This window comes from Oncorhynchus nerka, linkage group LG22 (assembly GCF_034236695.1).
Source record: "Oncorhynchus nerka isolate Pitt River linkage group LG22, Oner_Uvic_2.0, whole genome shotgun sequence".
In the NCBI taxonomy this organism is placed as follows: Eukaryota; Metazoa; Chordata; class Actinopteri; order Salmoniformes; family Salmonidae; genus Oncorhynchus; species Oncorhynchus nerka.
In genome coordinates, this window is record NC_088417.1 from 29,769,128 (window position 1) to 29,795,919 (window position 26,792).

Consider the following 26,792-nt stretch of genomic DNA (forward strand, 5'->3'; position numbering starts at 1 on the left):
CAACAATTAGCTTGGATGAGGTACAATTTGGGGTCACTTAGAAATGTCCTTATTTTTGAAAGAAAAGCAATTTTTTGTCCATAAAATAACACATTTATAAGAAATACAGTGTAGATATTGTTAAGGTTGTAAATGACTATTGTAGCTGGAAACGGCAGATTTGTAATGGAATATCTACAGGTGTGTAAAGGCCCATTATCAGCAACCATCACTCCTGTGTTCCAATGGCACGTTGGGATAGCTAATCCAAGTTTATCATTTTAAAAGGCTAACTGTTTGTTAGAAAACCCTTTTGCAATTATGTTAGCACAGCTGAACACTGTTGTACTGATTAAAGAAGCAATAAAACTGGCCTTCTTTAGACTAGTTGAGTATCTGGAGCATCAGCATTTGTGGGTTCGATTACAGGCTCAAAATGGCCAGAAACAAAGAACTTTCTTCTGAAACCCATCAGTCTATTCTTGTTCTGAGAAATGAAGGCTATTCCATGTGATACATTTCCAAGAAACTGAATATCTCGTACAAGCTGTGTACTACTCCCTTCACAGAACAGCGCAAACTGGCTCTAACCAGAATAGAAAGAGGAGTGGGAGGCCCCGGTGCACAACTGAGCAAGAGGACAAGTACATTAGAGTGTCTAGCTTGAGAAACAGACGCTTCACAAGTCCTCAACAGGCAGCTTAGTCTCAACGTCAACAGTGATGAGGCAACTCCGGGATGCTGGCCTTCAAGGCAGAGTTGCAAAGAAAAAGCCATATCTCAGACTGGCCAATAAAAATAAAAGATTAAGATGGGCAAAAGAACACAAACACTGGACAGAGGAAAATTGGAAAAAAGTATGATGGACAGACAAATCTAAGTTTGAGGTGTTTGGATCACAAAGAAGAATACTCGTGAGACGCAGAAAAAATGAAAAGACGCTGGAGGAGTGCTTGACACAATCTGTCAAGCATGGTGGAGGCAATGTGATGGTCTGGGGGTGCTTTGGTGGTGGTAAAGTGGGAGATTTGTAAAGGGTAAAAGGGATCTTGAAGAAGGAAGGCTATCACTCCATTTTGCAACGCCATGCCATACCCTGTGAACGGCCTTAATTGGAGCCAATTTCTTCCTAGAACAGGACAATGATGCAAGAACTATTTAGGGAAGAAGCAGTCAGCTCGTATTCTGTCTATAATGGAGTGGCCAGCACAGTCACCGGATCTCAACCCTATTGAACAGTTGTGGGAGCAGCTTGACCATATGGTATGTAAGAAGTGCCTATCAAGCCAATCCAACTTGTGGGAGGTGCTTCAGGAAGCAGGGGTGAAATCTCTTCTGATTACCTCAACAAATTCACAACTAGAATGCCAAAGGAAACGTCCTCTCACTGTCAACTACGTGTATTTTCAGCAAACTTAATGTTGGGGATAGGGGGCAGTATTTTCACTTTGGATAAATTGCGTGCCCATAGTGAACTGCATCCTACTCTGTCCTAGATTGCTAATATATGCATATTATTATTACTATTGGATAGAAAACACTCTGAAGTTTCTAAAACTGTTTGAATTATGTCTGTGAGTATAACAGAACTCATAGGGCAGGCAATCTTCCAAACAGGAAGTGAAATTCTGAATGTGGGTCACGTTTGACGTCATCGCCCCTTCCTTTCCAAACAAGATATGGATCTGGTAGCACTTCCTACGCCTTCCACTAGATGTCCTCATTCAGTAGAACATGGAATGGAGCTTCTGGTGTGAACTTTGACCGGATGGGAGGGGAAATAGTCACGGTCTTGGCAGAATGCAATTTCCCTGTGGCGCATTTCTCTGTGGGTGCCACCGTCGTTCCATTTGGCTGCAGCTGAAAACGTATGATCCGGATGGAACGTTATTGGATATATATGAAAATAACATCCTGAAGATTGATTCTCTACTTAGTTTGACCAGTTTATTCGACCTGGAATATATATTTTTGAAGTTTTCGTGCGAGTTGTCCTGGACCAGCGTCAGCTTTTGGGCAGCTTTTGGGAGCTGAAAGTGCTAGCAAATGCAGCTAATTGGACACTAGTATTGGACATTATGGAACAAAACAACAATTTATTGTGGAACTAGGACTCCTTGCACTGCATTCTGATGAAAGATGATCAAAGGTAAGGGAATATTTATGATGTAATTTCGTATTTCTGTTGACTCCAACATGGCGGAGAAATACTTTTACGTCTGAGCGCTGTCTCAGATTATTGCATGGTAGGCTTTTTTCGTAACGTTTAAAAAAAATCTGACACAGCGGTTGCATTAAGAACCAGTGTATCTTTAATTATATGTAGAACATGTATCTTTAGTCAAAGTTTATGATGAGTATTTCTGTTATCTGGCGTAGCTTTCTATAATTCCTCCGGATATTTTGGAGGCATTTCTGAACATGGCGTCAATGTAAACCGAGATTTGTGGATATAAATATGCATATTATCGAACAAATCATAAATCTATTGTGTGACATGTCATATGAGTGTTATCTGATGAAGATTTTCAAAAGGTTTGTGATTCATTTTATCTCTAATCCTGCTTTTGTGACTCTATCTTTGGCTGGAAAAAATGGCTGTGTTTTTCCTTTGATTTGGTGGTGGTCTAACATAAATATATTATGTTATGTTGTGTTTTCGCTGTAAAACATTTTAAACATCAGACATGATGGGTAGATGAACAAGATGTTTATCTTTCATTTGCCTTATTGGACTTGTTAATGTGTGAAAGGTGAATATTTCTAAAGAATATTTTTGAATTCCCTGCGCCACCTTTTCAGCTGAATGGGGGGGTGGAGTTCCCCTCGGGGATCGCCTTGCCATAACGTGTAAAAATTTGTATGAACATTACAAGATTCAACAACTGAGACATAAACTGAACAAGTTCCACAGACGTGACTAACAGAAATGGAATAATGTGTCCTTGAACAAAGGGAGGGTCAAAATCAAAAGTAACAGTCAGAATCTGTTGTGGCCACCAGCTGTATTAAGTACTGCAGTGCATCTCCTCCTTATGGACTGCACCAGATTTGCCATTTTTGGCTGTGAGATGTTACCCCACTCTTCCACCAAGGCACCAGCAAGTTCCTGGACATTTCTGGGGGGATGGCCCTAGCCCTCACTCTCCGATTCAACAGGTCCCAGACGTGCTCAATGGGGTTGGGATCTGTGCTCTTTGCTGGCCATGGCACTGACATTCCTGTCTTGCAGGAAATCACGCACAGAATGAGCAGTATGGCTAGTGGCATTGTCATGCTGGTGGGTCATGTCAGGATGAGCCTGCAGGAAGAGTACCACATGAGCGAGGAGGATGTCTTCCCTGTAATGCACAGCGTTGAGATTGCCTGCAATGACAACAAGCTTAGTCCAATGATGCTGTAACATACCGCCCCAGACCATGACAAACCCTTCACCTCCAAATCGATACTCGATCAAATCGAGTACAGGCCTCTGTGTAAAGCTTGTTCCTTCGACGATAAACGCGAATCCGTCCATCACCCCTGGTGAGACAAAACTGCGACTCGTCAGTGAAGAGCACTTTTTGCCAGTCTGTGATGTCTGGTGAGGACCTGCCTTACAACAGGCCTACAAGCTCTCAGTCCAGCCTCTCTCAGCCTATTGCGGACAGTCTGAGCACTGATGGAGGGATTGTGCGTTCCTGGTGTAACTCGGGCGAGGGCGATCAGCTGTCCGTCCTGTCTCCCTGTCTTAGGCATCTCACAGTACGGACATTGCATTTTATTGCTCTGGCCACATCTGCATTCCTCATGCCTCCTTGCAGCATGTCTAAGGCATGTTCACGCAGATTAGCAGGGACCCTGGGCTTCTTTCTTTTGGTGTTTTTCAGAGTCAGCAGAAAGGCCTCTTTAGTTTTCATAACTGGGACCTTAATTGCCTACTTTCTGTAAGTTGTTAGTGTCTTAATGACTGTTCCACAGGTTCATGTTCATTAATTGATTGTTTCATTGAACAAGCATGGGAAACAGTATTAAAACCCTTTACAATGAAGATCTGTGAAGTTATTTGGATTTTTACGAATTATCTTTGAAAGACAGGGTCCTGAAGTTCAGCCCCCCCCCCCCCCACACACACACACACGCACACACACTGGATTGGACATAGTGGACTGGGGCAATATAATCTGGACTCTGGAGGTCAGAAGCTAACGAGATTCCTCTGTTCAGTTAAACAGTCGTTTCGGTAATATACTGAGCTCCATACAAGCCAGACATAAATCATCCTAATTTAATAAATGTAAGAATAATGATGAGACATGCGCCGAGGACATTTACTCACAGTCCACAGTCATGGCTAGTTTAATAGTTAGAGTGTAAAACAGGAAAGCGTCAGATATCCTTTAGATGGAAATGCATCTTAAATACTTGGGTCAAACCTCTATCTGTAGGGTCATTCTTCACAAAACCAGGACAACAAAACAATACCATGATCTTGGGGATTTTCAAAACATTAAATCCATAAATTTAGAGGAAAGATTGTTGACATGCTGTATATTTGACCTTTTTTATCTAAAATAATAATTGAGAAATAATTCATTAAAGTTGGCATATTTATGACATTTTGGCCTTTCCAAGGCCTCCTTTAAGACTCTATAGTTGTTTATCTGTAGGTGCTATAAAGCAGATAGCTGTGTCATATGAAGCTTTACTGCTTGCTCTGTAATATGAGTAGGATTTTCATTTCAATAACAATTTTCTTACATTAATTTAAGAATATTGAAAATATACCATTTTGGATTTGGCAAATGTTTTAATATATTGTTGAACATCATATACGCTACGGGAATATATATATATATATATATATATATTTCCAGCTTTAATTAATTCTCAATTATGCTTTTAGGTACAAATGTCAAATATGTCAACAATCCTTCCTCCAAAGGCCCATTCTATGGATTAAATGTTGTAAACATCCCCAAAATCCTGGTATGTTTTTGTTCTGGTTTCATGAGGAATCACTACCCTATAATGTACACCCTGAAAAAAAGGTGTAAAAGTCAAGGGATGTGAATAATTTCTGAAGGCACTGTATATATCCACTCTATCCTATTTTTAAAAACACACTTTTAGAAAAAAGGTGCTATCTGGAACCTAAAACGGTTATTCGGCTGTCCCCATAGGAGAACCCTTTGGTGAACCCTATTTGGTTCCCAGTAGAACAATTTTGGTTCCCTGTAGAACCCTTTGGGTTCCATGCAGAACCCTTTTCACAGAGGGTTCTACATGGAACCCAAAAGGGTACCCTGGAACCAAAAAGTATTCTCCTATTGGGGCAGCCAAAGAACCCCTTTGGAACCCTTGTTTCTAAGTGTGTACATGTACCTTTGGATAAGAATTCAAATCCCTTATTAACTATTTTCTCTGATGTTATTTTGTAGTTTGTAGTGGACCTGATGGTTAGAATAATGGCATATCATTATTATACGGAGATGTAGCCTACATAACCATTGGACGAAATCATAAGGCCTAGATGGATGGAGACTTTAGAGAGGTAATGTTAGGGTAAAATAATGTGGCTCTGTTACAAGAAATGCCACACTGAACTCTGTCAAATTTCAATTTGGACAAATTAGCACATAATATGTACCAGTAAATCTGAAGACTTTATAAGCAACGTTGTGGTTTTTGTTTGTCCGAGGCTTAGTAAGGAAGTGAGAGGAAAAATATGGAGTTTTTATAAACCCCCAGGGTGTATCCAATAGTTTGCTTCAGTGGCATGACTGCAGACATTTGCTCAGAGGGATTTTATTATGGTTTTAATTCCACAGCTGTGTCCCAAATTCCACCATATTCCCTCCCTTTAATAATTAAAGTGCATTACTTTTGCCCAGAGCAAAAATAGGGTGCCACTTGGACACAGCCCATGACTCTTCCAGTGGCATTTACTCTACGTAAGTGTTTGGAGGAAGTGCCAACAGTGACATTGTGATAGAGGTGATAGACTTCTACTGAGTTCATTGGAGAAAGTAAAATAACAACAGCGAGGATGTGACCACATACAGAAAGACTAACGCATGTTTCATTTCATTCTTGTAAACCTTCTTGTATCAGTGCAACTACTCTTTATCGAGCTACTTGCAGAATTTCCAGATAAACAGTTCAGGCAAAGAAGTACAATATTTAGTTTCTAATACCAGCTGCATCTCTCCAAGTCGGTCAGGGTTGTCACTTATATAGCAGTAGTGCCCCCTGGAGGTGAAGAGAGGGTGATGCTGTTAACTTTATCATATCAGAAAGATGACGGATAACATGTCATATTTGCTGTACAATAGTCTAGCCAATGTTGTCAAATAATTTAACAGCTATATTAGGCCTAGAGTCAGTCATAATGGAAGCCAGTGTTATTGTTTCTGGCCACCATAGACAGTGTCAGACACTTCATCTGACTTCACAGAAAGATGTTGGCAGAGCCAACTATAAAACATGCCATTGGATCCGACAGCAGAGGACATCCAACATCCTGAAAAATCTATGAAATCTATTCGTCTTTCAGCTTCAAAATGCCACAGAGTAAGAAAGCAACATTTCTCCCATGCCCTATCACAACCATTAATTCTTCATGACATTTTAGAGCAATTTGCTACAGTATGCAAATGCCGTCCAGCAATCTGATTTCTATAAATGTCATTCATGATTTGGAAATTGGAAATATATATATTTTTACTTATTTCCTTTTAATTTTAAGTGGCATCTGTTCTAGTTAGATAAGGCATGAAGGTTGCAAGTGCATTTAAAGCATTCCAGCAATTTTTTCTCTAGCCTACATGTCTATATTTTTGTGTATGTTTTTGTATCAGAAGTAGTGCATTACAGCAGTGGTGGCTGTTGAGGGGAGAACGGCTCATAATAATGGCTGGAATGGAGTGTAATGGCTGGAATGGAGTGAACAGAATGGTATCAAATGTGTTTGATACCATTCCCTTTTACGCCATTCCAGCCATTATTATGAGCCGTCCTCCCCTCAACAGCCTCCGCTGCACTATACAGGGAATAGGGTGACATTTGGGATGCACAACCAGGCCTCTGATCTCCAGGGGTCTCCTCTGAAAACAGGGTAGTGATTTTGGTGCCCCTGGGGTCTGTCAAACGTCCCTGTGTAGAAATCTGAGATCCGAGGCAAGGTGTTCCAGACGATAGGATTAAGAAGAACATGATGCTGCAGACAGACAAACATATACCCTGGTGCAAGAACACTGGGCTCGGTGCCCACATTCCCTGTGTGTGTGTGTGTGTGTGTGTGTGTGTGTGTGTGTGTGTGTGTGTGTGTGTGTGTGTGTGTGTGTGTGTGTGTGTGTGTGTGTGTGTGTGTGTGTGTGTGTTTATGTGTGTTTGCGTTTACGTGTGTAAGTGCCTGAGGGTGTGTGTGCTTGTGTGTGTGCATAGAGCTGGGCAGGGGGAACTTGTTAGTCACTTGTCCACCCCCCTGAGTGGAAGTGGGATCTGGGCAGCGTTCAGTGTTGAGTGAGCGATGAGGCGCTGAACGTTTTGCAGAGTGAGTGGATAAGGATGAAAGCCAAGGCTAAGAGCCCAGAGTTCTGACTGGGAACATTTTTAACAAGTTCTGGGACCTCGAGCCTCCCTCCTGTCAGCTTTGCTCGGCAAAAACATTTTCGTTTGTGCCGCCCGGAGCCTCTGCCCATTGAACTCTGTCCAAAGATGTATTCCTCAGTAAACATCACAAACTCTATTCAAATTCAGTTTCTCAGTATCGTTTTCTTTATTTCAACCATTTTATTTCACATTTTCAATATTTCACTGTCTCCAACAACAACATAGAGTAACACATGAAACCTATACACAAAACACACACAAAAACCTATACACAAAACACACACATAAATACAGTGCCTTCAAAAAGTATTCTAACCCCTTGACTTTTCCACATTTTGTTGTGTTACAGCCTGAATTTAAAATGGATTAAATTGAGATTGTGTGCCACTGGCCTACACACAATACCCTATTATGTGAAAGTGGAATTATGTTTTTAGATATTTTTTACAAATGATTTAAACATTTTAAGCTGAAATGTCTTGAGTCAATAATATTCAACTGCTTTGTTATTGCAATTCACATAATCTGTGTGCAACAATACTGCTTAACATGATTTTTGAACATCTCTGTACCCCACACATACAATCAGCTGTAAGGTCCTTCAGTCGAGCAGTGAATTTCAAACACAGATTCAACCACAAAGACCAGGGAGGTTTTCAATGCCTAGCAAAGATGGGTACATTGAATATCCCTTTGCATGGTGAAGTTATTAATGACGCTTTGGATGATGTATCAATACACCTAGTCACTAACTCAGTCGCTGAGAGGAAGGAAACCACTCAGGGATTTCACCATGAGGTCAATGGTGACTTTAAATCAGTTACTGATTTTAATGGCTACTGAGTTTAATGGCTGTGATAGGAGAAAACTGAGAATGGATCAACAACATTATAGTAACTCCACAATGCTAACCTAAACGGCAGAGTGAAAAGAAGGAAGCCTGTACAGAATAAAAATATGCATCCTGTTTGCAATAAGGCACTCAAGTAAAACTGCAACAAATGTGGCAAAGAAATTAACTTCATGTGCTGAATACAAGTGTTATGTTTGGGGCAAATCCAACAAAACACATCACTGAGTACCACTCTTCATATTTTCAAGCATGGTGGTGGCTGAATCATGTTATGGGTATGCTTGTGATCGGAAGGGACTAGGGAGTTTTTTTTCTACAAAAATAAACGGAATGGAGCTAAGCACAGGGAAAATCCTAGAGGAAAACCTTGTTCAGTCTGCTTTCCAACAGACACTGGGAGACTAATTCACTTTTAAGAAGGACAATAACCTAAAACACAAGGCCAAACATACACTGGAGTTGTGAATACTTATGCTAATGAGATATTCCTATATTTCCTTTTCTATAAATTTGCAACAATTTCTAAAATATGTTTTCGTCAAGCCCTGACCTGAGATATCTCTGTTTTCTTTATATTTTGGTTAGGTCAGGGTGTGACTAGGGTGTGTACGCTAGTTTTTGTATTGTCTAGAGTTTTTGAATGTCCAGGGGTTTTGAATGTCTAGGGTTTTTGTATGTCTAGGATGTTGTAGGTCTAGGTGACTTGTATGTTTATGGTGGCCTGATTTGGTTCCCAATCAAATCAAATCAAATGTATTTGTCACATACACATGGTTAGCAGATGTTAATGCGAGTGTAGTGAAATGCTTGTGCTTCTAGTTCCGACAATGCAGTAATAACCAACGAGTAATCTAACCTAACCATTCCAAAACTACTACCTTATACAAACAAGTGTAAAGGGATAAAGCATATGTACATAAAGATATATGAATGAGTGATGGTACAGAACGGCATAGGCAAGATGCAGTAGATGGTATCGAGTACAGTATAAACATATGAGATGAGTAATGTATGGTATCTAAACAAAGTGGCATAGTTTAAAGTGGCTAGTGATACATGTATTACATAAAGATGCAGTAGATGATAGAGTACAGTATATAGATATACATATGAGATGAATAATGTAGGGTATGTAAACATTATATTAAGTAGCATTGTTTAAAGTGGCTAGTGATATATTTTACATCAATTTCCATCAATTCCCATTATTAAAGTGGCTGGAGTTGAGTCAGTGTGTTGGCAGCAGCTACTCAATGTTAGTGGTGGCTGTTTAAAACCTCTTGCTTCTACGCGGGACGCTTGCGTCCCAACTAGAGCTCTGGAAATGCAAATGCGCTACGCTAAATGCTAATAGTATTAGTTAAAACTCAAACGTTCATTAAAATACACATGCAGGGTATCGAATTAAAGCTACACTCGTTGTGAATCCAGGCAACAAGTCAGATTTTTAAAATGCTTTTCGGCGAAAGCATGAGAAGCTATTATCTGATAGCATGTAACACCCCAAAAGACCCGCAGGGGACCTAAACAAAATAATTAGCATTTCGGCGTTACACAAACCGCACAATAAAATAGAAAACAGTCATTACCTTTCACCATCTTCTTTGTTGGCACTCCTAGATGTCCCATAAACACTATTGGGTCTTTATTTCGATTAAATCGGCCCATATAAAGCCAAGATATCGTTATATGTAGACTGTGTGATAAACGAAAAAAACATTGTTTCAAAACGTAACGTCATTTTTTAAAATTCAAAAAGTCGACGATAAACTTTCACAAAACACTTCGAAATACGTTTGTAATGCAACTTTAGGTATTAGTAAACGTTAATAAGCGATAAAATTCATCAGGAGGCGATGTAAAGATCATTAGCTGTCCGTCTGGAAAAATGTCCGGCTAGAAACTCAACGAAAATATCCGGTCCTAGACCTGAGGAGATACGGTGCCCTGTATGTGTTTGACCAAGAAAAAACTCGAAGGGAAATGACAAGACTCTAGACACCGTGTGGAAGCTGTAGGTACTGCAACCTCAGTCAATTAATTGTGGTTCACCTTTATCAAAGGGTTCAAGTAGCGCATGGATATATTTTCCCATTTTCAGTGATCAGTTTTTCCTGTGCTTTTCGATGTAAATGCCGTTCTGGTAAAGCCACAGCAGTGATTTAACCAGTTTTATAAACGTCTGAGTGTTTTCTATCCACACAGACTAAGCAAATGCATATACTATATTCCTGGCATGAGTAGCAGGGCGCTGAAATGTTGCGCGATTTTTAACAAAATGTTCAAAAAAGTAGAGGGTAGAAGGATGAAGTCCACAATCATCTCCTTTGTTTTGTTGACGTTGAGTGTGAGGTTATTTTCCTGACACCACACTCCGAGGGCCCTCACCTCCTCCCTGTAGGCCGTCTCGTCGTTGTTGGTAATCAAGCCTACCACTGTAGTGTCGTCCGCAAACTTGATGATTGAGTTGGAGGCGTGCGTGGCCACACAGTCGTGGGTGAACAGGGAGTACAGGAGAGGGCTCAGAACGCACCCTTTTGGGGCCCCAGTGTTGAGGATCAACGGGGTGGAGATGTTGTTACCTACCCTCAACACCTGGGGCTGGCCCGTCAGGAAGTCCAGTACCCAGTTGCACAGGGCGGGGTCGAGACCCAGGGACTCGAGCTTGATGACGAGTTTGGAGGGTACTATGGTGTTAAATGCTGAGCTGTAGTCGATGAACAGCATTCTCACATAGGTATTCCTCTTGTCCAGATGGGTTAGGGCGTGTGCAGTGTGGTTGAGATTGCATCGTCTGTGGACCTATTTGGGCGGTAAGCAAATTGGAGTGGGTCTAGGGTGTCAGGTAGGGTGGAGGTGATATGGTCCTTGACTAGTCTCTCAAAGCACTTCATAATGACGGAAGTGAGTGCTACGGGGCGGTAGTCGTTTAGCTCAGTTACCTTAGCTTTCTTGGGAACAGGAACAATGGTGGCCCTCTTGAAGCATGTGGGAACAGCCGACTGGGATTAGGATTGATTGAATATGTCCGTAAACACACCAGCCAGCTGGTCTGGCAATGCTCTGAGGGCACGGCTGGGGATGCCGTGTGGGCCTGCAGCCTTGCGAGGGTTAACACGTTTAAATGTTTTACTCATGTCAGCTGCAGTGAAGGAGAGTCCGCATGTTTTGGTTGCGGGCCGTGTCAGTGGCACTGTATTGTCTTCAAAGCGGGCAAAAAAGTTATTTAGTCTGCCTGGGAGCAAGACATCCTGGTCCGTGACGGGGCTGGTTTTCTTTTTGTAATCTGTGATTGACTGTAGACCCTGCCACATACCTCTTGTGTCTGAGCCGTTGGATTGCGACTCTACTTTGTCTCTATACTGACGCTTAGCTTGTTTTATTGCCTTGCGGAGGGAATAGTTACACTGTTTGTATTCGGTCATGTTTCCAGTCACCTTGCCCTGATTAAAAGCAGTGGTTCGCACTTTCAGTTTCACGCGAATGCTGCCATCAATCCACGGTTTCCGGTTTGGGAATGTTTTAATTGTTGCTATGGGAACGACATCTTCAATGCACGTTCTAATGAACTCGCACACCGAATCAGCATATTCGTCAATGTTGTTGTTCGCCGCAATGCGGAACATATCCCAGTCCACGTGATGGAAGCAGTCTTGGAGCGTGGAATCAGAGGCAGCTGTTTAGTGTTGTCTCTGATTGGGGATCATATTTAGGTAGCCATTTCCCTTTGGTATTTGTGGGATCTTGTTCTATGTTTAGTTGCCTGTCTGCACTACTCATGTTAGCATCACGGTTCGTATTGTTTAATTTATTTGTTTGTTCAGTGGTCATTCTTAAATAAAGAAGAATGTACACATACCACGCTGCACCTTGGTCTTCTCCTTACAACGAACGTGACAGAAGATCCCACTAAAAATGAACCAAGCAGCGTGTTCAGGAGGAATGGACCTGGGAGGAGATCCTGGATGGAGCATGACCCTGGACGCAGGCTGGGGAGTATCGCCTTCCTAAGGAGGAGATAGAGGCAGCGAAGGCGGAACGGCGATATTACGAGGAGTTATACCAACGAGGTAGGCCACAGAAACCCCAGGTGGGCACATGGAGCAGTCGGCGAAGTTGAGGGGTGAGTCAGAGACTGTCGGAGTTATTGGACGAGAGTCAACTGAGGGGAGAGTATAAGACCGTCGAAGAGTTGTTGATCAAATTGGAGGAGAGTGAAGAGAGAGAGCTGTTGGTTTGGCGTAGTATGCACAGCATTCGCCCTGAGGTTAGCTGTCCGATGCCACCTGTGTCAGTTCCTCGTACTTGTTCTCAAATGTGTGTTAAAGTTCTGGAACAATTGATGCCGGCTATACACACCAGGTCTTCAGTGTACCTTCACAACCAAGTGTGTCCTGTTCCTGCTCCTCGCACTCTCCCTCCAGTGTGCCTCCACAGTCCAGTACGTCCTGTGCCTCTTCCTTGCACTTGCCCTGAGGTGCGTGTCATCAGCCCGGTGCCACCTATTCCGGTCCCACGCATCAGGTCTCCAGTGCGCCTCCACAGTCCAGTACGTCCTGTGCCTCTTCCTTGCACTCGCCCTGAGGTGCGTGTCATCAGCCCGGTGCCACCTATACTGGTCCCACGCATCAGGTCTCCAGTGCGCCTCCACTGTCCAGTACGTCCTGTGCCTCTTCCTCGCACTCGCCCTGAGGTGTGTGTCATCAGCCCTGTGCCACCGGTACCGGTCCCACGCAGGTAGGTCTAGGTGATTTGTATGTTTATGGCGGCCTGATATGGTTCCCAATCAGAGGCAGCTGTTTATCGTTGTCTCTGATTGGGGATCATATTTACGTAGCCATTTCCCTTTCGTGTTTGTGGGATCTTGTTCTATGTTTAGTTGCCTGTCTGCACTACTCATACTAGCTTCACAGTTCAGTTTGTTATTTTGTTTGTTCAGTGTTCATTCTTAAATAAAGAAGAATGTACACAAACCACGCTGCGCCTTGGTCTCCTCCTTACAAAGAACGTGACAGTTTTCAGTTTGTCATTATGGGGTATTATGTGTGAGAAGAAAAATGTATTTACTCTATTTTGCATTCAGGCTGTAAGACAACAAAATGTGGAAAAAGTCAAGGAGGTATGTATACTTTCTGAAAGTACCGGACTGTCACGTTCTTTCAAAATCGAACCCAGAAGCAGACCAGGACAAGGAGAGTAGGAAGAAGGTGAGTATTTATTTACAAGTGAATGTGAATGGGTAGATATATTCAGGTGGCGTAGCAGGCAGCGGTGGTGAGTTGATGGGAGTAAATAGGTGGATCCAATGGGGTAGCGGAATCCTCCGACGACCAGGCGGGAATGGGGTAAATGATCCGGGTGAGTAACTGAAGACAGAACAAACAGCGGTAAGTTTAAGGCAAGCAATACGTAAAAAACAACAAAACAAATTCTATCCAACTTGAGGCTGATCCTATGGCACAACATACTGTTCATGGCTAACGATCCGGCAGGGAATGGACGTCAGGTCAGAGCTTTTGAAGGGGAGAGGTGATGATCAGGACAGGTGTGCAGATTACTGATGGGATACAGGTGCGGGTGAACATCGATCTCCCAACAAGCTAATTCGCCCGGCAACCAGACAGGGTGCGTTCCAGGACATCGGAAACACACTCCAGGACAGAAACACAGGCAAACACAGACTCAGGAAGCGGGATTCGTGACACGGACATAAAACAAAACAACAATGACGTCGAAGTCTTCTAAAAAGTAAAACGTTACAATAACCAAATAAGAAAATTCATTACTCTTTTTTTCAGTTCTCTATTTTTTTAACCATTTCTTTGTATGGTTTTCCTGGCAATTCATCAAGCATCTTCCCAAAAAATAATGGTAGATATGAAGAGTTTATTTCCAAAACGCTATATTCACAAATTGTTTTTTTCCTCAGGAATTATTGCATATGGGCACCTTAATGTGTGTGGAAAATATTACTGTTCTCAGATTTGTAATTAATCGATTATAGAAAATGTTTGAAAATGTTTGTTTTTTTGCTGAACTGTTACGATCAACTAGGAGTGGTGGGTGGAATCAGGCGCAGAGAGCAGGGTTCAGTCGTTTGTCAAATTTATTCACCAGCGCAACAAACACGGTCACGCCAACACACAGGGCGTATATAAATTGCCAGTCCAAACAGGACAAAAATAGTCCGGTGAATAAGGACACGAATAAATCACACCATCAAACACAGAGTAACAAAAAAACAAGCCCGCACAAATACCCAGCAAGGTTCGTGACATGAACACTATATATCAGTTGTTTAGCTGAAATGGAAGGTTCATATCCTGTATGTTTGACTGTGATATGTGCTTGTCTCACCTAGCTTTTTAAAGATGGCTGCACTGCATAAGAGCATCTGCTAAATGACTAAAATGTCAAATGTAAATGTTTTACATTCAAATCAGTTTTTATTGGTCACATACACGTGTATAGCAGATGTTTTTGCGGGTGTAGCGAAATGCTTGTCCTTCTAGTTCCTTCTAGTTCCAGCAATATCTACCATTTTTCACAACAAATACCTAATACACACAAATATAAGTAAAGCAATGGAATTCAAAATACAGAAATATATGGATGAGCAATGTCAGAGCGGCACAGACAAAGATACAGTAGATAGTATAGAATACATATGAGATGAGTAATGCAAGATATGTAAACGTTATTAAAGTGACTAGTGTTCCATTTATTAAAGTGGCCAATGATTTCAAGTCTGTATGTAGGCAGCAGCCTCTCTGTACTATCGATGGCTGTTTAGCAGTCTGATGTCCTTGAGATAGAAACGGTTTCTCGGTCCCAGCTTTGATGCACCTGTACTGACCTCACCTTCTGGATGATAGGGGGGTGAATCAGGCAGTGGCTCGGGTGAGAAGCCAAATTTCTTCGGCCTCCTGAGGTTGGACAGGCGCTTTTGCGCCTTCTTCACCATACTGTCTATGTGGGTGGACCATTTCAGTTTGTCAGTGATACGTACGCTATCCCGGCGATGTGGATAGGGGTGTGCTCCCTCTGCTGTTTCTTGAAGTCCACGATCATCTCCTTTGTTTTGTTGATGTTGAGTGAGAGGTTATTTTCCTGACACCACACTCCCAGAGCCCTCACCTCCACCCTGTACGCTGTCCCGTCGTTGTTGGTAATCAAGCCTACCACTGTTGTGTCGTCTGCGAACTTGATGATTGCATCGTCTGTGGACCTATTGGGGTTGTAAGAAAATTGAAGAGTGTCTAGGGTGACAAGTAAGGTGGAGGTGATGTGATCCTTGACTAGTCTTTCAAAGCACTTCATGATAACGGAAGTGAGTGCTACGGGGCGATCGTCATTTAGTTCAGTTACCTTTGCATTCTTGGGTACAGGAACAATGGTGGTCATCTTAAGGCATGTGGAGACAGCAGACTGGGAAAGATTGAATATGTCTGTAAACACACCAGCCAGGTGGTCTGCGCATGCACTGAGTTTGCGGCTAGGGATGCCGCCTGGGCCGGCTGCGTTGCGATGGTTAACGGCGGCAACGGAGAAAGAGAGCCCACAGTCCTTGGTAGCTGACCGTGGGCTCTCCTTCTCCGTGGCCGACGTGAGTAAGACATTTAAAAGTGTTAACCCTCGGAAGGCTGCCGGCTCAGACGGCATCCCTAGCCTTGTCCTCATACAGATCTCCATATGACTTTATTTAATGTTTTTTTTTTTTACATTCTTAATATCGATGTCTCAAATGTATCATTTGTAATGTATTTATTAAACATGTAGCTATTTGTTTAATTTGACTGTGTAAAACCTAGCAAAACTACTTTTTTCTCTGAGAATGAGGCGGATATACATTGCCGTGTATAATCTTTCAGACTTTCAGGATTTCTTCACATTTAATTGTGATTTTGGTCAAAAATCTACACAAAATACTCTGTCAAACTTGATTTTGAAAAAGATGAATAAAAAATGTAATGTATAAATATAGTCATTGCATAAGTATTCAGATCCCTGAGTCAATACATGTTAGAAAAACATTTGGCAGCAATTACAGCTGTGAGTGTTCTTGGGTAAGTCTCTAAAAGCTTTGCACACCTTCATTGTGCAATATTTGCCTATTATTCTTTCAACATTTCTTCAAGCTCTGTCAAGATGTTGGGGATCATGGCTAGACAGCAATTTTGAAGTTTTGTATCAAACAAATTACAGTCAAAACTAACTTGGCCACATAGGAACATTCACTGTCTTCTTGATAAGCAACTCCAGTGTAGACTTCACGTTGTGTTGTAGGTTATTGACCAGCTGGAAGGTGATTTCCTCTCACAGTGTCTGGTGTAAAGCAGACTGAAGCAGGTTTTGCTCTATGATTTTGCCGGTGCTTAGCCCTATTCCGTTTCCTTTTATCCTGAAACTCCCCAGTATTTGCCAATGTCAAGCATACCCACACCATGATGCAGCCACCACCATGCTTGAAAATAGAGGCAATTACTCAGCGATGTGTTTTGTTGGAATTGCCCCAAACAGAACTTTGCATTTATGCCCAAAAGTGTATTCCCTTGCCTTGTTTTTGCAGTATTACTTTAGTGCCTTGTTGCATAGAAGATGCAAGTTTTGTATATTTGTGTTCTTTTCACTATGTCATTTATTGTGGAGTCACTACAATGTTGTTCATCCATTCTCAGTTCTCTCCCATCACAGCCATTGAACTCTGTAACTGTTTTAAAATCCACAATGGCCTCATGGTTAAAATCCCGGAGCAGTTTCATTCCTGTCCTGTTGCTTAGTTCAGAAGGACATCTTTGAGGTGTCTGGGTGTTTTAATACATAATGCACAGCATAATTATTAACATGCTTAAAGAGATATTCAATGTCAGATTGTTTTATTGTTACCCATCTACCAATCACCAGCCTTTTTTTATGAGCTTTTCGAAAGCTCCCTGTTTTTTTGTAGTTGATTCTGTGCTTGAAATTCAACTTGACTGAGGGACATTACAGATGGTATATGTATGGCGGACAGAGGAAGGGTTAGTAATTAAAAAATCATGTCAACCCCTCCCTCTAATTTCACACAGCGAGTCCATTTTTCTTCCAATTTGACATTACAATATTATGTGAATATAATTGACAAATTAATTACAATTAATACAATTTTAATCACACTTTGTAACACAATAAAATGTGGAGAAATCCAGGGGGTCTGCATACTTTGGCAAGGCACTGTATAGCATTTTGCCCTAAAAAATGATGCCATCAAGTGTTAGATTTTTAAACAAATGCATGTCTGTCATTCAAAAACCCTGTTCCATGATTAGATAGTAAAACAAAACACAGCAATCTCTTTCATATTTTCCTTAAACAATAAAAACTAATTCACCAACATTTCTGAACATAAACATAGCGTTTTGAAATGAAACTTTTCAAGTGTATACAGCACCAGTAATACGTTTGTACTCATCTAGTCATTCAAGGTTTTTCTTTATTTTGCTACTTTCTTCATTGTAGAATAATAGTGAAGACATCAAAACTATGAATTAACACATTTGGAATCATGTAGTAAGCAAAAAAGTGTTAAAGAAATCAAAATATATTTTAGATTCTTCAAAGTAGCCACCCTTTTCCTTGGTGACAGCTTTGCACAAAACATTAATTTAACCTGACAGAGGCAGCAACAACCAAATGGATTATGATTTGGCGATCCCCTTCAATAATTTATTTGCACACTCATTTCCTATAAACAGAACTACAGGGCTCAGCAAGTTTCACTTTGAGGACAAGTCAGTCTTTCAAATGAAACAACCACAACAGGTTTCTGAGCTACCAGGAAGGTTTTGGTTTCGCGTCATCGATCCATGATGGAACAATTGTTAATCTGTCAACGTACCACATTAGAAAAAATATTTTCACATGACAATTCAATAAAGCCCTTACGGTAAAAAAAACCCACATTATGTGGAAAATCACATGATTTCACATGACATTTCAATATGTTTTGCACATGTGAAATTATGTGAAACCATGTGTTTTTGGACCAATTCACATGTAATGACGTAGATTTTCAACATGTGAAACCTTGTGTTTTTGGAACACTTCACATGTGATCGCATAACTTGTCACATGTGGATTCAAATTTTGACATGAGATTTCACAGGTGATGCCTTGCAAACAAAAATGGGATACACACAATGTTGTCAACTTATATACTTAGCACACTTTGACTACATTGCATATGTTTATTCTTACAGCAATTATTATTCAACATGTCCTTGCTTGGGATTTGAAACAGGAGATAAAGGGCTATAAGACAAAGGCTTAATCCTGGACACATGAAAAGTGGGATGTATACACCAATAATGGATGTTCCGTCCCTCCACTCTTCCAACGCCATTGTGACCGCCAGAAGTTCCCAATTTCCTATGTCATAGTTTCTCTCAGCGGGACTGAGACGATGGGACAGGAAGGCACAGGGACGCAGCCTTTGGTCCTGGGCAGAACGCTGGGACAGGACGGCCCCCACAGGACGGCCCCCACTCCAATGCCCCCACTCTAGAAGTGTCGACCTCAACCACAAACTGAAAGGACGGATCCGAAAGGATGAGGATGGGGCTATAGTAAACTGATGCTTAAGGTCCAAAAATGCCCTGTCAACAGAGCGACCATGTGAATGGCACCTTGGGAGAAGTGAGTACAGAGAGGAGAGAAGTCAGGGTGCTGGAGCCATGAATGAAGCAGCGGTAGAAGCTGCACTCTGGATGTGTGTTGGGGCCAATCCACCACCGCACTAACCTTTTCAGGATCCATCTGAACATTCCCTTCAGTGATGATATATCCCAGAAAAGAAATAGTGGAGCGATGGAATTCCCACGTCTCTGCTTTCACAAACAACTGGTTCTCCAGTAGGCACTGAAAGACTTGTCAAACATGGAGGACATGTTCCTGAGCAGAACGGGAAAAAACAAGGATGTCGTTGAGGTAGACAAACATGTCACGGAGCAGATAATTGACCAGGGCTTGGAACACTGCGGGAGTGTTGGTGAGTCCAAACGGTATGACCAGGTACTCATAGTGTCCCTTAGCTGTGTTGAAGGCTGTCTTCCACTCGTCTCCTTTGTGTATCCGAACTAGATGGTAGGCGTTCCGAAGGACCAACTTGGAAAAGATGATTGCCCCCTGGAGAGATTCAAAAGCCGAGGAGAGGAGTGGTAGAGGGTAACGATTCCTAACCGTGATGCATTGAGGTCCCGGTAGTCTATACATGGACGTATGGTCTTGACATTCTTTTCCACGAAGAAGAACCCTGTGCCGACAGGGGAGGAAGAATGCTCCCAGCAGCCAGAGAGTCCTCAATGTACTCCTCCATGGCCTTGGTCTCAGGACCAGACATGGAATAAAGTGTGGTGCCGTAGGGACAATGCGGAGGAAGGGAGGTGACACGAGCCTTGCTGAAAACCTCCAGTAGGTCCTGGAACTCTGCGGGAACGGCGGAGAAATCCGAGGCTTTACCAGAGCTTGCAGGATGACGTCCCAGTGCAGGCTGGGCCCCATTAGCCCAGGATAGAACCAGTGGTCCAGTCTATGAGGTGGGTGCCTAGAAGTCCAGCATCCCAGAGTTGCTTCTTCACTGTTGACGTTGAGACTGGTGTTTTGCGGGTACTATTTACTGAAGCTGCCAGTTGAGGACTTTAGACAATCTAATGCACTTGTCTTCTTGCTCAGCTGTGCACCGGGGCCTCCCACTCCTCATTCTATTCTGGTTAGAGACAGTTTTCTCTGTTCTGTGAAGGGAGTAGTACACAGCGTTGTACGAGATCTTCAGTTTCTTGGCAATTTCTCGCATGGAATAGCCTTCATTTATCTGAACAAGAATAGACTGACGAGTGAGGTGACCAAGAACCCGATGGTCACTCTGACAGAGCTCCAGAATTCCTCCTCTGTGGAGATGGGAGAATCTTCCAGAAGGACAACCATCTCTGTAGCACTCAACCAATCAGGCCTTTATGGTAGAGCGGCGAGACGGAAGCCACTCCTCAGTAAAAGGCATATGACTGCCCGTTGGAGTTTGCCAAAAGGCACCTAAAGGACTCTCAGACCATCTAAACAAGATTCTCTGGTCTGATGAAACCAAGATTGAACTCTTTGGCCTGAATGCCAAGTGTCACGTCTGGAGGAAACCTGGCACCATCCCTATGGTGAAACATGGTGGTGGCAGCATCACGCTGTTGGGATGTTTTTCAGCAGCAGGGACTGGGAAACTAGTCAGGGTCGAGGGAAAGATGAACAGAGTAAAGTACAGAGAGATCCTTGATGAAAACCTGCTCCAGAGCTCTCAGGACCTCCGACTGGGGCGAAGGTTCACCTTCCAACAGGACAGCGACCCAAAGCACACAGCCAAGACCATGCTGGTGTAGCTTCAGGACAGGTCTCTGAATTTCCTTGAGTGGACCAGCCAGAGCCTGGACTTGAACCTGATCGAACATCTCTGGAGAGACCTGGAAATAACTGTGCAGCGACACTCCCCATCCAACCTGACAGAGCTTTAGAGGATCTGCAGAGAAGAATGGGAGAAACTCCCCAAATGCATCTGTGCCAAACTTGTATCATCACACCCAAGAAGACTCGAGCCTGTAATCGCTGCCATAGGTGCTTCAACAAAGTACTGAGTAAAGGGACTGAATACTTATGTAAATTGTATATTTCCCCAAAAAATATTTAAAAAACTGTTTTTGCTTTGTAATTATGGTGTATTGTCTGTAGATTGATGAGGATTTTTTTCAATCCATTTTAGAATAAGGCTGTAACGTAACAAAATGTTGAAAAAGTCAATGGATCCGAATACATTCAGAATGCACTGTATATTCTGTACATATATATGTATATCTACTGATTCAGGTGTAACATTAAAACTGAATTTTATACCCCACCAACATTACACCACTAGACAGAAAACCTTTAAATTGCTGAAATGAGTTCATGTACTCATTGATGAGAGAAAAGTCTGATTAAATTTGAACTAAAAATCAGTGCAGATGGCAGTCCTTTGCTATGTGCAGCGATGCATTTGAGGTATTTAATGTGTATGGGAATTCTACTGACTTTTTTGTGCAGCAGAAAGGTCAGTATGCCTTATAACTACAGCTTGTGAGTTCAAACTGTGGTGTGGTCATAGTTTAGCTGAACATGGATTGCACATGTGAAGAACATGATCGCGTGATGTTTAAAAATATATATTTGTAATGTGAAGTGTTCCAAAAACACGTTTTCACATGATTTCACATGTAAAATTACACATTTGAAGTGTTCCAATAACACGTTTTAACACGTTTTCACATGTGACATTTGACATGTAACAATATGCTGCCAATCAGCAAGTTATGGGCATGTTGTAAAGATTGCTAGTGGCAGCAAGTTTACTGGCAACATTTTGTATAATGCCCCAAGGTTACTGTAGGTTACTGACAACATTTTGTCAGTAATGTAGTGACTTTTGCAATAACTTACTGTCAAGTAGTTTCCAATTAAGAAATGACAAATGCACAGCAACTTCTGGCAATTCCATTAAGTTTCTGGAAAATGCACAATAACCTCTTCAGTAATGGCGTCGGAGGAGATGGCTGCTCTTTTACGGGCTCTTAAAACCAATTGTGCAATTTTGTGTTTTTTCGTGTTGTTTGTAACTTGTACATAATGTTTCTGCCACTGTCTCTTATAACCAAAAAGAGTTTCTGGATATCAGAACTGCAATTACTCACCTCGAACTGAACAAAGATTTTTTTTTTGTCTGACGAGAACGATTTACTGCTGATACCAGACCAGGCCCAAATCCCGTCAATCGCATGAAGAAGAGACCGCAATACAAGGGACGCAGGTCCGCTTGCCTTGTGAGGATTCATCGGCAAGTGGGTAACCCGCCTCTACCACCACTATCAACAACGCCTATTCCACCTCAGGAGACTGAAAATATCTTGCATGGGTCCTCAGATCCTCAAAAAGTTCTACAGCTTCACTATCGAGAGCAACCGGACTGGTTGCATCACTACCTGATATGGCAACTGCTCGGCCTCCGACCCCAAGGCACTACAGAGGGTAGTGTGTACGACCCAATACATCACCTGGGCAAAGCTTCTTCCCAAGGGAGGCCAAGTGGCTCAAGCCACTTTAGTCATAGACTGTTCTCTCTGCTACCACATGGCAAGTGGTACCAGAGCGCCAAGTCTAGGTCCAAAATGCTTCTTAATTTAACAGTTTCTACCCCAAGCCCTAAGACTTCTGAATAGTTAATAAAATGGCTACCCAGACCATTTGCATTGTTGCAAGTTTAAATCCCCAAAGAATTCATGCATATGTCAAGTGTCCTTGAGCACTGCTAATTTTACGTTAATGTTATGGTGGTGATAATTAGACAATTATTTGCTTGATTCTGGGCAGCTTTTAGCAAATTGAATAATTACATTCTTACCAATAAGTCTGTGGCCCACATCTCTTTCATGCTCACAGATCTGATGGTATAGCTGTGCTGTAACAGGACATGTCAGGTTGCTAGCAACTGAGAAGTTATGAGTTGAAATCCCATGTAAGAAGGGGCACAACTTTGGTTTTAGAAGTGGTAGGTACTTGAGGTAAAGTGCAGAAGTGTATTCTTGGTAATAATGCATAGCCCATGTCCATTATGTCCACAGACCCGGTGGCGCAGCAGGAACTTCAGGTAGCTACAAGTGGTTCTGAGTTCAAAGCCCAAGCAAGGTTGAGTCCCAATCATACAGCACCATAATGTCCTTTCACATTAATGTCATCATTTTAAAAAAGTGTCATATTCATGGTATCACATGTTGAATTTTGGCCGTCACATTTATTTCACGAGATTGTGTGCTCACATGTGTCATGTTATCATGAGATTGTGTGCTCACATGTAGTGTCATGTTATCACGAGATTGTGTGCTCACATGTGTCATGTTATCACGAGATGTTGCATCCCATGTTGTAATTTCATCATCCCATGCATCCCATGTTGTAATTTCATTTTCAATGAGATCATGTGCTAACATGTTGTCACATGTAGTTTGACGTTATCACATTTAACGTCACATGTTACTGACAGTTGAGTCGGAATCCCTTTTTACTCCACCCAACACAGGATTTAATGTTCTCCAGCACACAACCCCGACACAGAAGACCCAGGCAGGTAAGTATGCTATATTTAAATGTCATGGGTTAACATGGATCAGACCCAATCCCCACAAAGAGACAGTCTCCGCTCAACTCCCAGCACCAAACACCACAAAACACAGGGCTTTTAAAGGCAATCACAGCCCCTCCCCAGCTACCAGTCTGATTAACTAACTCGCTGCAGGTGCGTCTGATCACACAGACCCGCCACCAACTTATCCACTCATCTAACAATCCATCTCGTGACATGATCACACGAGATCACATGTGAAATTCATGTGTTTTCCATAAGGAATGGTTCGTCGAGTGTAGACCAACGGGAGAGCCCAAAATGCTTGAAATGTCCCTTTCCAACAGAAATCATTATCATTGATTAATTAACATTAATTATTCATCTCTGTGCTGCTTACCTTTGGGAAATTCACCAGAACAAGCAGGGTCATATTTACTTCGAACAAAAGGTGTAGTTTGTAAATGATGTATAATTTTACACTATTGCTTGTGAGTTTTATAGGAACACCATATTGTCTTTGAATTGGTAAGAATAGCGTGCCATTCATTACATTACATTTACATTTAAGTCATTTAGCAGACGCTCTTATCCAGAGCGACTTACAAATTGGTGCTTTCACCTTATGACATCCAGTGGAACAGCCACTTTACAATAGTGCATCTAAATCTTTTAAGGGGGGAGGGTGAGAAGGATTACTTTATCCTATCCTAGGTATTCCTTAAAGAGGTGGGGTTTCAGGTGTCTCCGGAAGGTGGTGATTGACTCCGCTGTCCTGGCGTCGTGAGGGAGTTTGTTCCACCATTGGGGGGCCAGAGCAGCGAACAGTTTTGACTGGCCTGAGCGGGAACTGTACTTCCTCAGTGGTAGGGAGGCGAGCAGGCCAGAGGTGGATGAACGCAGTGCCCTTGTTTGGGTGTAGGGCCTGATCAGAGCCTGGAGGTACTGAGGTGCCGTTCCCTCACAGCTCCGTAGGCAAGCACCATGGTCTTGTAGCGGATGCGAGCTTCAACTGGAAGCCAGTGGAGAGAGCGGAGGAGCGGGGTGACGTGAGAGAACTTGGGAAGGTTGAACACCAGACGGGCTGCGGCGTTCTGGATGAGTTGTAGGGTTTAATGGCACAGGCAGGGAGCCCAGCCAACAGCGAGTTGCAGTAATCCAGACGGGAGATGACAAGTGCCTGGATTAGGACCTGCGCCGCTTCCTGTGTGAGGCAGGGTCGTACTCTGCGGATGTTGTAGAGCATGAACCTACAGGAACGGGCCACCGCCTTGATGTTAGTTGAGAACGACAGGGTGTTGTCCAGGATCACGCCAAGGTTCTTAGCGCTCTGGGAGGAGGACACGATGGAGTTGTCAACCGTGATGGCGAGATCATGGAACGGGCAGTCCTTCCCCGGGAGGAAGAGCAGCTCCGTCTTGCCGAGGTTCAGCTTGAGGTGGTGATCCGTCATCCACACTGATATGTCTGCCAGACATGCAGAGATGCGATTCGCCACCTGGTCATCAGAGGGGGAAAGGAGAAGATTAATTGTGTGTCGTCTGCATAGCAATGATAGGAGAGACCATGTGAGGTTATGACAGAGCCAAGTGACTTGGTGTATAGCGAGAATAGGAGAGGGCCTAGAACAGAGCCCTGGGGACACCAGTGGTGAGAGCGCGTGGTGAGGAGACAGATTCTCGCCACGCCACCTGGTAGGAGCGACCTGTCAGGTAGGACGCAATCCAAGCATGGGCCGCGCCGGAGATGCCCAACTCGGAGAGGGTGGAGAGGAGGATCTGATGGTTCACAGTATCGAAGGCAGCCGATAGGTCTAGAAGGATGAGAGCAGAGGAGAGAGAGTTAGCTTTAGCAGTGCGGAGTGCCTCCGTGATACAGAGAAGAGCAGTCTCAGTTGAATGACTAGTCTTGAAACCTGACTGATTTGGATCAAGAAGGTCATTCTGAGAGAGATAGCGGGAGAGCTGGCCAAGGACGGCACGTTCAAGAGTTTTGGAGAGAAAAGAAAGAAGGGATACTGGTCTGTAGTTGTTGACATCGGAGGGATCGAGTGTAGGTTTTTTTCAGAAGGGGTGCAACTCTCGCTCTCTTGAAGACGGGAGGGACGTAGCCAGCGGTCAGGGATGAGTTGATGAGCGAGGTGAGGTAAGGGAGAAGGTCACCGGAAATGGTCTGGAGAAGAGAGGAGGGGATAGGGTCAAGCGGGCAGGTTGTTGGGCGGCCGGCCGTCACAAGACGCGAGATGTCATCTGGAGAGAGAGGGGAGAAAGAGGTCAGAGCACAGGGTAGGGCAGTGTGAGCAGAACCAGCGGTGTCGTTTGACTTAGCAAACGAGGATCGGATGTCGTCGACCTTCTTTTCAAAATGGTTGACGAAGTCATCTGCAGAGAGGGAGGAGGGGGAGGGGGAGGAGGATTCAGGAGGGAGGAGAAGGTGGCAAAGAGCTTCCTAGGGTTAGAGGCAGATGCTTGGAATTTAGAGTGGTAGAAAGTGGCTTTAGCAGCAGAGACAGAGGAGGAAAATGTAGAGAGGAGGGAGTGAAAGGATGCCAGGTCCGCAGGGAGGCGAGATTTTCCTCCATTTCCGCTCGGCTGCCCGGAGCCCTGTTCTGTGAGCTCGCAATGAGTCGTCGAGCCACGGAGCGGGAGGGGAGGACCGAGCCGGCCTGGAGGATAGGGGACATAGAGAGTCAAAGGATGCAGAAAGGGAGGAGAGGAGGGTTGAGGAGGCAGAATCAGGAGATAGGTTGGAGAAGGTTTGAGCAGAGGGAAGAGATGATAGGATGGAAGAGGAGAGAGTAGCGGGGAGAGAGAGCGAAGGTTGGGACGGCGCGATACCATCCGAGTAGGGGCAGTGTGGGAAGTGTTGGATGAGAGCGAGAGGGAAAAGGATACAAGGTAGTGGTCGGAGACTTGGAGGGGAGTTGCAATGAGGTTAGTGGAAGAACAGCATCTAGTAAAGATGAGGTCGAGCGTATTGCCTGCCTTGTGAGTAGGGGGAAGGTGAGAGGGTGAGGTCAAAAGAGGAGAGGAGTGGAAAGAAGGAGGCAGAGAGGAATGAGTCAAAGGTAGACGTGGGGAGGTTAAAGTCGCCCAGAACTGTGAGAGGTGAGCCGTCCTCGGGAAAGGAGCTTATCAAGGCATCAAGCTCATTGATGAACTCTCCGAGGGAACCTGGAGGGCGATAAATGATAAGGATGTT